The sequence below is a fragment of the Fringilla coelebs genome (assembly GCF_963513975.1).
Source record: "Fringilla coelebs genome assembly, chromosome: 10".
Taxonomy (NCBI): Eukaryota; Metazoa; Chordata; class Aves; order Passeriformes; family Fringillidae; genus Fringilla; species Fringilla coelebs.
Genome location: NC_140036.1, coordinates 23,678,303 through 23,691,830, shown reverse-complemented (window position 1 = coordinate 23,691,830; position 13,528 = coordinate 23,678,303).

Genomic DNA, 13,528 nt, shown 5'->3' with positions numbered 1-13,528 from the left:
TAATAATTACCTGTAAAAATTGCCTGTATTTGGGGCTGTGAAACCCATCCATTATTTCCTGACCCAGCAAAATCCCAGGAAAAGGCAGCCATTCCCTGTTTGCACATATAAATATATGCAAAATAAGTGATTAATAGCAAAAACTTAGAGAAAATCAACTAACACTGTGTCCCTCCTCCTGTGTCCAGTGTGGGGTGACACCTTGATATTCCAGAGGGGTTTTTGGAGTCTGTGGTTCCTTCTGGAGCTGGCTGATGGGGAATGGTCCGTGGCCACTGCCATGGAATTCCAGAGGGGACAGTGCTGGGAGGTGGCCAGGGATTTCCTCATGAGGGGTCTCTGAGAAGATCCAGATCTTTTTTCCTTGGTTCAGGGAGAAATAATGGGGTTTTTGTTTTCAGGAATGTCTGCCTTGGTGTTGGGGAGAACCGGGCACATCTGTTTTATCTTCTTCTTGCCCCTTCCCTGTTACCCCCTTCCTATTTATTACACTTCTTAAAATATCACCCAATTCCTTCCATCCAATCCTTCATTTTCCCTTCCCCAATTTTTCCTGCCTCACTTTGGTTCCTGCCTAAAACCCCCAAGTGGCAGCAGATGCTTTTCCCCCCACAGCCTGGCATTTCCAGGAGCTGTTTTCCCTGGGCTGAGACTACCTGAGCCCAGCTTTGGGAACAGGCAGGAGCTCTGGAATTCTCAGGGAGCTAGTGTTGGTTTTCTTAGTTTTCACAGAGATGGGGCAACTGAGAGATATTTTAAAGGTTTTATTTAATTATCAGTCTTGATGATGAGTGAGACATAAGGGATGTAAACCTCAACGCCATTACAGATGTACAAAACCGTGTGAGCTTTCTATCAAGTCTGGAAAATTCTTTACAAATCCATTTCTCACAAGCTGGGATTGCAAAGCTGCCTTCAGTGGGTGCAACCAGCTGCAAAATTCCCAATTATCTTGGCTGTGGTGAAAGCTTTGGTTGGTGTGGATCCAGCAGCGAGAGCACGGCGTCAGCTTCGAAAGTTTTCCTCTTTTTTTGTTTTTATTTTTTCCCTTCAAAACAACTCAAAGGGGGAAGGTGCAGCCCTGGAGGCTGTGCAGGACGTTCCCTTGATGTCCCCTTGGAGCTATCCCACTTTTCCAGCCGCTTCCAGGTCCCTGCTGGCCAGGGGCTGATGATTAAAGCAGCACGGTGGGATTTGGAGGGATGAGGAGTTGGGAGCACAACGGGATGGGAGAGCTGCGCCTTTGAAGTGCAGAGAGGGTGAAATCTTCCCTGTGTCAGCCCAGGAAATCCCTGTTAAACCATCAAAGCCAGCCTTAAGCCGAGCTCAAGTGAATGGAGCCTCGTGCCTGCGGGTAAACTTCACCCTGGCTGCTTCTTTTTGGGGAAGATGCGGTTTGAACCGGCAAACACGATGTTTGGTGGGGATTTAACAGGGATCCGCTGCTCAGGTGTGCTCAAATCCATCCTTTAGCACCTGGGCAGGGATTTTATTGACCTGGAGAGGGCTGGGGCAGTGGCTGAGCAGTTTTCTCCAAAGATTCATTGAAGATTTGATGGTCGAACTCGGTTGTGCCTCACAGTGGGGCGGACCCATCCCAGTTTTGCTGAGAACTTGGCAAAGTCAAACATGATTAACAGACAGGAGAGGGGAGGAAAGGAGAAAGGCCAAAAGGGGAATTTCCCCCTGGTTGGGGCAGCCCCAGCCCCTCTGGAAGCTCTTGAGGTCTCCAGCCCCTTTGGGGTCTGGGCTCTCCTCCCTGGCCTCCTGTGACCTCCCAGCTTCTCCCAGGTAAAGTTTTCCAAAGCTTCTTTCCCAGCTGGTTTTCATCTATTCCATTCAATCTTTCCTAAGATTAATTTCCCAGCCTCTCTGTTAAGAATTGGAGGGGATTATTAATCATAACACTCTTCACCAATTAATGGGTGTATTACCTGTTATTAATCAAGTGTTGTTTACTGCACTCTTTATAAATGCCATTTTATATTTTTACCAGTTCTTCCCACCCAGCTTGTTTTTGTATTGCTTTTATATTCCATGGAAAACCAAAAGAGATCCACAAGCAAAATAATCAGTGATTTTTTAAAATACAAGTGCTGTTTCTTTAAATGGAAGATGCTTAATGGGGATTTAATGAAAATGCAGAATTTTGAGACAGAGTGAATTTTTTCCCCCTTTGCTCACAGTTTCCATGGAATTTCAGAGCAAACATGGTAAAGGGAGGAGATTTAAGCACAACCCAAGGTGTTTTACAGCCTCACCCTGTTTCAAGGCACAGCATTTTTCCCTTGGGAATGGCACCAGCAGCATCCCACATTCCCCACTCTGCATCCCACTGGGGAAAAGCAGCTCCCAGGAAAGGAGCAAGGAGCTGAGAAAGCAGCACCTGCTCTGAACTCAAAGTCCTCGGCTCATTGCATTCCTAAGAATATTCTTAAAGCCCCTTCTGCTTTTCCTCACCCATGAAATTGCTTCTGCATAACCAGCTCTGACTGGCCTGCCCAGTATCCATCTTTTCTCCAGTGGCTCCAGTGCATCCTTGGAATGCCAACAACCTTTTATTGCTGCTGTGTCAGCCAGCAGCAAAAAAAAATGCATCCTGTACCTGCACAGGGAAGATCTTTCCTGGGGACCTGGAGAGCCACCTGTGCATATTAAACAGCTTAGCAGTGGTTATTAAATTGCAGGGAAAATGAGATTTGGTGGAGAGGAGGCTCTGCCTTGCCCCTGTCCCTGTTTGGCAGGTGAGACGTGGCCCTGGACGCCTCAAGGAGACAGTGCTGAGTGTGCCTCAGAGTTCTGAAGCTGCATTTGCTGTGATCACTGATAAATTAATTAAGCTCCTTCTGAAAGCGATGGAAAGGGCCTATTTATAGCTGGGAGCGTATTTACCAGCCTCAGAGGGAAACTGCAATTACATTTTCAGTTTGGAAATGTCATTGTCTGTGCTGACCTTGCCTTGCTTTCTCCTGCCCTTCAGAGCAGAGCGAGCTCCTGGAGGCTCCAGGAGTTTGTGGTCAGTGTGGAGGGCAGGGGCTGTGCCAGCACTGGGACTGTGTCTCCCTGGTTTTTTAAAGTTTTTCTGAGCCTTCTGATGTTTCCATTCTTGCAAAGAACTTTCTCACACGCTTTATATAAATAACTTATTGTTTTACATTCTTTTTAGAATGAAAAGGAATTTAGAAGAAAAGGAATTTGATAGACTGCTGGTTTGTCCAGTGTCATTGGAGAGGTGGCACTGTCACCCTCCAACTCACTGTCACTTTTGGAAATCTAGAAATGTTAGAGTCAGAAATGAAAAGTTCTCTTTTTACCATCAGAAAGCTGCATTAATGCCTGGTGTTGTTTCGTGTCCTGCAGTGACAGGACAGCTCTCACACACAGCTCTGGGAATGCTGCTTTTCCTTCCAAGCCCAGCCCTGCAGGATCTGGGAAAAGCCCTGAGGCACGCCGGGGTTCAGGCTGTGGGAGCCTCCCGGAGCCAGCCAGGATGGGGAGAAGCTGCAGGGACCCCCCAGCCCTGGCACTGTGCCCCAAAATCCTGTGGGAGCCCCCTTCATCCCCAAGTGCCCTGGGTGAGTTGGGAATTTTTGGGATTTCTGGCCATGAAAATCTCTCCTGCTGGTGTGGGAAGAGCCACCCTGCAAACAACAAATTCCAGAGGCAACCACAGGATCCTTGGGCTGGGAGGGACCTTGAAGATCTCATTCCTGGGACACCTTCCTCTGTCCCAGGCTGCTCCAAGCCCTGTCCAGCCTGGCCCAGGACACTTCCAGGGATCCAGGGGCACCTGTGCCACCTGTGCCACCTTTAGTCCCTTAATGAAAGGATATTTTTCTTACCCCACGTGCTCCAATTCCATTTTGCTCATCTCCCCCTGCCCTGTGCAGCTCTGAGCTGACATACATTTATTTTTAAAGCTAGATATTGTTTTTTTTTTTCTTACATGGAGCAGGAATTACAGGTGATGCCCTTTTAAATGAAACATCCTTTCTATTTCCTTTTTTTTAAACAAAAATACCTTTGATATTTTTTTTTAAGATCCCACCAACTTCCCGCTGCCCGTTCATATTTCGGAAGACGAGCAATGCAGTTTTTGAAGTCTGTAACAACAAACCCCGCTCCAAAGCAGTTTAAAAATCCTCTTGAGGAAAAGCATCTCCCAGTTCCAGATGGCTCCAGCATTTATTGTCATCCCAGAGCCATTTGCTGCAGGAGAAGGAGTTTCCTCCAGGGGAATAGAGCCCCAATCCCGTGGCACCAGGACAGACAGACACTGGAACTCTGTGCCCAGGACATTTATCCACTGGCCAACAGCTCCATGGGACCTGTGGGCAAGGAGTGAGGGATGTGTCTGCCGTGGTGACACGTGGGAAGGCATGAGTGGGGTTTTGTCAGCCCAAAATATCAGCAGGCAGGTGATGTCTGCTCAAAACAAAGAGCCACAGCACACCCAGCCTCTCCTTGTTTGGTGGAAACAAAAATAACAGCAATCTGCAAGGAGAAATCAGTAATGTTGAAATAATAACCACAATAACGTTGTTATTATTGGTATAATATGGAATTTAATACCATGACATTTAAATAACAAGCAATAATATTTAGATTTAAGCCATGCCCAGATGGGGTTTGTGTGAAGACAAGCGAGGTGTGGCCTGACAAGCACTGCTGGTGTCACTGCAGATGTCAAATTTCAAAGCAGAGGAAGGAAAACTGGACGTGGTGAGAGGTGAAGGACAGTGACTGGGGTGCAGGGCTCTGCTTTCCCTTTTCCCTCCTGTGCCTGCCTGTGCTGGGCTCTGCTGCATCCCCCCCGTTCCCTGGACACAAATGGGATTTGGTGGAGTTGTTACTCCAAATAAAGCTGCATTTCCCCTTTCAGACTCTGAACTTCAAGGAGAAAACACATGGCTTGGTGGATGTTTTGATAATGAATTTAGATTTCTTCTTCTTTTTTTTTTTTTTTTTTTTTTTAAGAATGAGATTTAATTTTCCCAATTCTCTTTATTTCAGAATTCTGTCACCTTTTGGGGGTTCCTGCTTCTCCAAGGTTATTAATCCACCTGATTTCTCCTCATCTTTTATAGGCTTTAATTGAGTTTAGCACTTTAATGTCAGCTGTAATAATCCATTTAATGACCCTGCAAGGACCGGCTCAAAGGGGGAAGGTTTTCTTCCAATGCTCAAATCTTAATTCTGAGGTATTTTAGGTTCTGAACTGACATCAGAGAATCCACTCCTCTCTCAGCTGATGGATTTGGTGGGAATCTGCCCCTCTTTATTTCACTGCATCTCCTGAATGTGACACAGAGCCCTGCACTTGTGGCATCACTGTGAGCTGATAAACCTTCACCAACATTTTCTATTTCTGGTCATGGAAAATGCTGCTGAGTGTGTTCTGAACGTCCCAACTTTCCAAATTCTGGTGCTTGGGATGTAGGTGGACACTGAGCACTTCTCTTCCCATGTGCTCTTGGTTTCCCTGAGCAATCCTGACCTGGTTCCTCTCCCGTCCAGTGGTGAACACAAAATGTTCTGAAGGAGTTTGACACCAAAAAAAAAAAAAAAAAAAAGCTTGTTAAAGTCTTCTAGAAAGGCTTGACAGTTACAGAAAAGTGACTTAAAAATTAATTTATAGCCTGGCAAAAAAGAGTTTTGGTAGAGGGAGTAGAAAATCAAGAAAAGGAAATTCCAGCAGAGTGGAGAATGAAGAAATCTGCTTGGTTATTTTCAATGTTGTGTCCTGTGTGCATCCATTATCCACAACACGAATTTCAGTCTGCCTCCACCCCTTTTCAAATACTCCAGATACTTCTTTGGAAATTAGGATTTGGCCACTTTTAATGAGAAAAAATATTAACTACTAAATGTATGTCAACAGAAATGTGCTGTGATAATATTTGAATTAGCACGGAATTTAAAATCTCTGTGGGTCTTATTTTACTGAAGCCTTTTGGATTAGGGATTATTATTTATTTCTTCAAGTGTTTTTATTTTTTTCCTTTAATTTTGTCCACTAGATAATTAACACCTGCTATAAGTTTGGTGGAATTATACATTTCATAGCTGGATTTCATTAAGCAGAGCAATAAAAGGAGCTTTTCATTATGAAGGTATTGCGATGAACCTTGTGGCAAGTTGGAGGTTTCATTTCTTCAAGAGCCTTTTCTGAGGGAAAAAATTCCCAAATGAATCCAGTAAACTTTCAATAATCTAAATACTGGCTGGGCAGCATCCAGTTTGCTCTACATTTCTCCCAGTGCTAATGAGAAAATCAGATTTTTTGTCTAAATAAACACAAAATCAGAGCTGTATGTAAGCAGGTTCTGAGTGCTGAGACACATTTCCAGCTGAAGCAGCTCTGAAATTCTGCATCTTTTTTTTTGTGCTGCTCGAGGAGATTTTGCAAAACCAAATATTTAAACATATGGCCAAGGTTTGAAGTGCTCTTGAAGCACAATTTTGTTGCTGATGTCACTTTCCAATGGGGACAGTTATTCTGATGGTTGCATCTCTACTAAAAGTTGGAAATTTGGGAGAGAGGGTGTTGGCAGTGAGCATCTCTGCCTGCTCCAAATGGGAATGTTGGAGCTGTTTCCAAGGGAAGCTAAACAGGGATTCAGGGAAAAAGAAATCTAGGGACAAAGTGAAAATTTGGCAATAAAAGAAATTATTCTTCTCAGAGGCTCAGTTTGGGTTTCCCCTGCTCTTAAATTGTGGCTAAAGGTAGAATTTACTCTTCTGTCAATAAATGTTGAATTTCTGAACCCACATTCTGGGATCACCAGAATGTAGAAAATAAAACCTTTTCATTCAGGTTAGAATAAACCCAGATTTTGCAGACTTTGGAATTTTATATTTTAGGAATGAGAGCTGCTTGCCAGTCACGTCTGGCAATATCCTTTGTACTTCTTCTTCCAGGGATTCCCCAGAGGGACCAGAAAATGGGAATGTGCCTTCGGGATAGAAGGGGGGTGGGAAGACTCATCTTTATCCCATAGAGTGTGGTCAGTTCCCTTCCAGATGTGGGCTGTAATTCCAGATGTGGCCTTAGAATCCAGGAGTTAGTCCTGAGGGCCACACCTCCAGCCAGGAATAATCCAGCAAAATGTTTGAAGAATCCTGGAATGACTGGTTTGGGTTGGAAGGGACCTGAAAGCTCATCAAGTTCTGTCATAGCATTGTGTTAATTTAAGTAAAATATCCTCCAGCAAGGAATAATCCAGCAAATTGTTTGGGGAACCATGGAATGGTTTGGGTTGGAAGGGACCCTAAAACTCATCCAGTTCCACCTGCACCGTCCCAGGTGCTCCAAGGCCCATTGTCCAACCTGGCCTTGGACACTTCCAGGGATCCAGGGGCAGCCCCAGCTGCTCTGGGCAATGATGGTGAGAGATTGATAGACAGAATTTTTTTCAAGGGATTGGATGAGGGAAGGATCCCAAAAGAAGAGTTGGTTTTATTTTTCTTGACTCAAAAATATTTTGGTGTGAGACCTAGGCTCCTCCTTGAACAGAGGAGCTGGTTGGGTTCTCCTTTGTGGTGGTTGAATGGTAAATTCCACTTTTCTTTCACAGACATTATGCTAAAATGATAAAAGGAAAGATTTTATTGAATCTACGTGAGCAAACAGAATTTTTCAAAACAATTTCTGAATGAGGCCTGACATCCAAGGCGACTCTTCTAAAATATTTCATATTATTTTGGTGTTCTGATTGAAATTCTTGCAAAGCAACGTTTTTATGGCTGCTCTTTCTGAACAGTAACTAATTACATTGAAAGGATTACTGCTGTCATTTTAAGAGCAGCAAAACGATGATAAAGTACAAAAATGGGGAGAGAGTTTGTGATTTGCAGTCTCGGAAGAGCAAATGGAATTAACTTGAAATAACTCTTTACATTGCTACACTCAAAAATGGGCAGGATGTGCTATTTCCACAGAAGCTGCAGACTTTATTTGGTTTGTTGCTTGATTTGCTCTCTCTCTGATTAAATTTGAATGTGGCTGTGCCTCTTACATAAGGAAATATTGCTCAGCAGAAGACCCACAGATGGTGGTCCCTCGTTGGAGGATGGGAGGTGTCGCTGTGCAGGTCTCAGGAAGGTTTCCAAGGGAAATAAAAGGGGATTTTTAAGGGATTCAAGGCGTTTTTCCTGCTCAGTTTGAGCTGCAGGGTCCTCTGTCAGCTCTCTGCACCCCTTGAGTGGTTTGGATGCTCTGCAGTGCCCAGTCCTTCCCAGCCTGGGCTGTTCCCAATCCCAGTCTTTGCTGTTGCATTCCTCACTCTTTCCTGAGGAAAACCAGGGGGGCTGCTGGACTCCAACCCTGCTCTGGTTCTGTGATGGTTCTTGGTGGGCAGGAATTAGAGATTCTTTGGATTTGGGGTTGTTGGTGCTGCTCTTCACTCGACCCTCAGCCTTCTCCAGAGGGGGATGTTTGCTGTGGCCAGAAAAGAGGGATTTTTGCCTTCCAAAAACCTCCACCATTAAAGTTAGAGGAATTCTCCAGCCTGTGTATCTGATGGATTTGGGGGTCTGATGGCTGCAGATGGATTTGGATGCAGACTCAGAAGAGAATTTGAGGGTTATTCCAGCAGCTCCAGCAGGTGTGGCAATGTGCAACCTGCTTACCTGGAGGCTTTTGATTTTAATTCACACCTTCCTGAAACAAAACCCAGCTCAAAGGAGAGAACAGATCCCATCAGCTTCTGAAGAGAGACCTTGAGAGCCTGTGAGGAGAATTAGGAGAGGATGAAAGGGGCAGCGTGGTGGGTGTTGAGATGGAGATGAACTGCAGGGCACTTCTCTAATTAGTTTAAGGATTTAATATTTTTTCCTATTTATGAACTTTTTATATAAATCTGCGGCAACACCTGAGGGTCTAGAGGACTTTATGGAATTTTTAGCTTCCTCCCCACCCTCCTCATATTTTTTAGGTCAAAAGGGCATTTTTGTTCTATTTGGAGCAATGGCTTGGTGTTAGAATAAAAAGGGATAGAATCATAATAATAAACACCCTGCTCAGAACTTGCTCAGAGAGATCCTTCCCAGGATTTTCTCAGGACCTCAGAGCTTGAATTGCCAGCTCTCCTCAGGAAGATTGTTCCATGGTCAAACGTACCCTGAAGGACAATGAATTTTTCATTGGGTTTTAAATGTTGATTTTTTTTTTTCCTCCAGCTTAAAACCATGCCTGATCACCAAACCATGCATCCTGTTGGACTGATTCATGCATAAAAATGCATTTTTAGCTGCATTTGCTACACTAAATGCATTTCCTTCCTCTCTTGCCAAAAGCTGATGCAGACCTGTGCTAAACATTTTCCCAGGCAATAGAAACTCTGTGATTATGCATAATTGTGATTAAAAACCATTATGTTAATATAATGGGTGTAAAGCCACTGGTTTGATTTGAGGAACCTGAGGGGGGAAAAATTCCATTTCAAAGAATTGTGGCAGCGCTTGTTTGTGTGCAAGAACCTCATCAAAAAATATTGCAGCTAATTACACCCAGTTTTGTGAGCCTTGTACCCTGGAATTGTTAAACTGCACCCTGGGCTGCACTGGGGGTGCTGCTTTTGCCATGTATTCGTCATGTTCACGTTAAAATTGTGCATTTTGGTTCTTTCAGAAGGATCAGATTGTCCCTGCTAAGATAATGCCAACAGAATGGGACCCTGTCAGGGGATAATGGCCCTGCCCTGGGTGCTGTGGGGGGAAAGCTGGGACATTCATCAGAAATAAGCATTGAGGTGAAGCACAGACATTTATTTCCAAAGCCAAGAGGCTTTTATCCTGTCCAAACTGTCTTTAGGATTTTTTTTTCCATATTTTTCCCCCCTTTACCTGCATCTACGCCGAGTGAGTGATGGGCAGGATTCTGACATTTTGCTTTAATGGTGATGCAGGTTTTTGTCTGGCTGAAAAGCTGTGCCCTGGTTGGGTCAAAGAACAGATTCACATTTCAGCAATGGAAGATGCAAACATTTCTTGAGAAACCTGGGAATCACAGCAAGATTCCTGCTCGTCTGCAAGGGGGACTCAGATTTCCCTGCAGGGGGAATGGGCTCCCATGGAGAGAGGGCAGGGTTGGATGGGGTATTGGGAAGGAATACACAAAGAATTTAATGTAATTCCAGGGTTTTAAGCAAAGTTTGTTGGGTTTCAGCCCAAAAGTGGGGCTGCAAGTGATGAAGGCAATCCCTGCACCGCTCCTGCCCTCCGGGATGGGCACACACCCCCGGGGAAACTCCAGGCTGGGGGTGGTGTGTGGGGAGCAGCAGCAGCAGGACGGGGACCCTGGTGTCCCCCTGTGCTCTCCTGCTCCCATGGGACACGGGCCAGGGCTGCCCTTGGCTGGGCTGATGGTTGGGCTCAGCCTTGGGCGGCTTTTCCCAGCCAAACCCCTCCGTGGGTGCTGCCCCTCAGCCCCTCTGAGCCTGGCTCTGCACTCAGGGCTGGAATTGTTCTCCAGCACCTTCTGGGCTGACATTGCTGCTGCTGTTCCTGCCGTGCTGCCCCATTATCCAGAGAACTGCTGGGGATTCCCAGTGGGAAACTTCACCTGAGCCACTGGAGCAGCTGGCTGAGGAGATCCCACTGCGGCCAGAGGCAGGGCTGCAAACTCTGAGCGCATTTATGGTGGATTTTGGGATGAAATTCCTCCCTGGCAGGGTGGGAGGGCTGGGATGGGATTCCCAGAGCAGCTGGGGCTGCCCCTGGATCCCTGGCAGTGCCCAAGGCCACCTGGACACTGGGGCTGGGAGCAGCTGGGACAGTGGGAGGTGTCCCTGCCCATTGCAAATCTTCCAGGATTTATTGATTCCACTTGTGATGGAAAAGGGCAGCCCTGAGACTGGACCCAAAAAATCCAGCAATCAGACAGCTGAACAAAATATTTAAAGATTAAGCCAAAACTATAAATATCCTTTTAAAAAGCATTTAATTAGTTAATAAATCCTTAAAAAATCTTATAACTAAAAATCTCAAGACCTTCTGAACCGTGTAGTGAGGATGTGATTCCTACCTATATAAAAAATAACAAAACCAAATCACAGCATCTAAACTAACTCAGAAATCCCCTCTCTGACTCATTCAAAATTCCTTCAGCAACCCTCACACTCCAGAGGTTTTGCTGTTGCAGGGGTGCCAGCAGCCTGGGGTGGAGGGGGCACCTCAGAGCTTGGCCCTGCTCCGTGCCCAGGGACTCCCAGGGCACTCGGGGGTTAATTGATGCTGGGGTGCCCAACAGGAGCTTGTTGAAATCAGCTGGAGATCACAGCTTGTTCCAGAGGGGCTTGGGTCACACCCCAGCAGCTGAGAGGATTTTATTCCCTCTGTTTGGGATGCACCTGCCAAGACTGGTGGGAGAATGGGAAGAGGCTCCTTGACCCCGAACTCTGCTGCCAGCAACATCCCCGGGAGGAGAGGGCTGAAAAATTTGCATTTACATGAGGTTTCCTATTCAATTCTGGGTAGATAAGTGGTGGTGAGTGCTTATCTGGCCACAGGACAGAGCCAGGAGTTACTGATATTGCTGCTGGAAGGAAAAACGAGTGTAGGAAAACTGCGGGAATTTGGGATGAGTGAGCAGTGCTGCTTTTGGGAACAACTTTCAGCTCATCTGCTGCCCAGTTTGGGAAATATTGCCTGGTGTGTGATGAGCCCTGCAGCTCAGAGCTCTGCCCCAAACCCACTCCTGCTTGGAAAAAACAGGAAATGTGGAAAAGAGCAAATCCATGTGGAAAAAAGCAAATGCAGGGTTTTATCTGGAGGAGAGCCGTGGACAGGGGGGTGCTGGGGTGAACTCAGCTGGGATCTTGTGAGCAGTTTGGGGCTCTGCCATGGAAGAAAGAGATCCAGCTGTTAGAGAGCATCCAGAGGAGGCCAGTGGAGGTGGCCAAGGGTTGGAACAGGGAGGAAAAAAGATAATTTTAATAGCTGATTATCAATTGTTCCCACTTCAGAGCAACGTGGGTGCAGCATCACATGCGCAAAACCTGCTCTGTCCTCTTCCTGCCCAAGCTGGAGAAATAGATTTTGTTTTCTCCTTAATGAAATATTAATTAGGTGTTTATATTTTGGTGTGGCCTAAAGTGAATATTAGAGTGCCCATAAATAAAACATTGCCAACTTTAATACAGGACGGGGTTTTCTCACATTTGTCTTAAATGAGCTCATTACAGTGGGGAAGGTAATAAATATTTGATTTCAGGGCATGTTAATGAGGTGCCTGCTCGTGAATTCAAAGTGTTTAGCAGAATTTTCTCTCCCCTTCAAACATGTTATATAGTGCAAACATTTTGAATTATTTAATCAGGAGGATCTTTAAGCACTCTGCTGCTGTGTTTAAAAACCTAAACCCACAAAGCCACAGAAGCAATTAATGGCTGCAGCTTCCCAAACAGATGATAATTTGGTGAATAATATTGTTTGTTTTCAATTCAGGGTTTCCAGGGAGGGTTTCCCTGCCTTTGGAGCTCTCCCTGAGCACAGTGTGGCACAGCAGTGGCACTCAGCCACTTCCAACAGGTTTTTATTGGCATTTTAACCCCCTGGGCTGTGCCATCAAGGCTGTTTTAACACAGAGGCCAACTGTGGGGTTTGTGTTTGCAGTTAAATCCATATTTCTCACCAGTCACCACCACGTCCTTGTGGAAATGCTGCGGAGGTTGCAGGGCAGAAGTGGAGCTGGGAGGGTCCAGCCTGGTGGAATTTGGTTTCTCTCAAAGTTCTTCTTCTCCTCTCTGCCTGGCCTGGGGTGAAATTTGCATTTTGTTACACTCTGTGGTGGGTTGTTGTAATTACAGCTGTGATTATGATTACCCCTGTGTGATGGAGGGAATTCCTCCCTGGGAGGGCAGGAGGGGCTGGGGTGGGATTCCCAGAGCAGCTGGGGCTGCCCCTGGATCCCTGGCAGTGCTGGACAGGGCTGGGAGCACCTGGGACAGTGGGAGGTGTCACCATGGCTGGGTGGGATGGATGGGATTTCAGCTCCCTTCCCACCCAAACCAGTCTGTGATTCCATAAAGAAGCAACACCCCAGTGAAAGCGGTGATCCCAAATATTTCTCCTCATGTGAGCCCGTTTCATTTAGCCACTACATGAACAACATGATTTTTTCTCTTTATTTTTGCATCTTGAAAGTGAGCTTTGAAGTGTTCCTGGTTTCTGCAGTTCCATCTCAGCCTCTCCTGCCAAGGCAGAGGTGGGAGCAGGGGTTGATGGTGGTACCACACTCAGAGGGCAGCTCCAGGGCTCAGCTTCCTTTGGGAGTGGTTTGTGGCTCCTTGTTGGGTGTTAAAAGGGGAAAAAGGACTGTAGGAACTTGTATAATTCTTCTAAGAATTTGGTTCATCTTCCTTCATCATAGAAACCACAAGGGGGAAAACATGGAACTCGTGTTTTGGAATTTGTTCCAAAATAGGATATTTTGGAAAATATAATGCCTTTTATTAGGAAAGGAGGTGAACCTTGATGTGGTTTCACCACTTTTTAAAACAAATTCAGTTTCTGCCTGCTGGCCCTG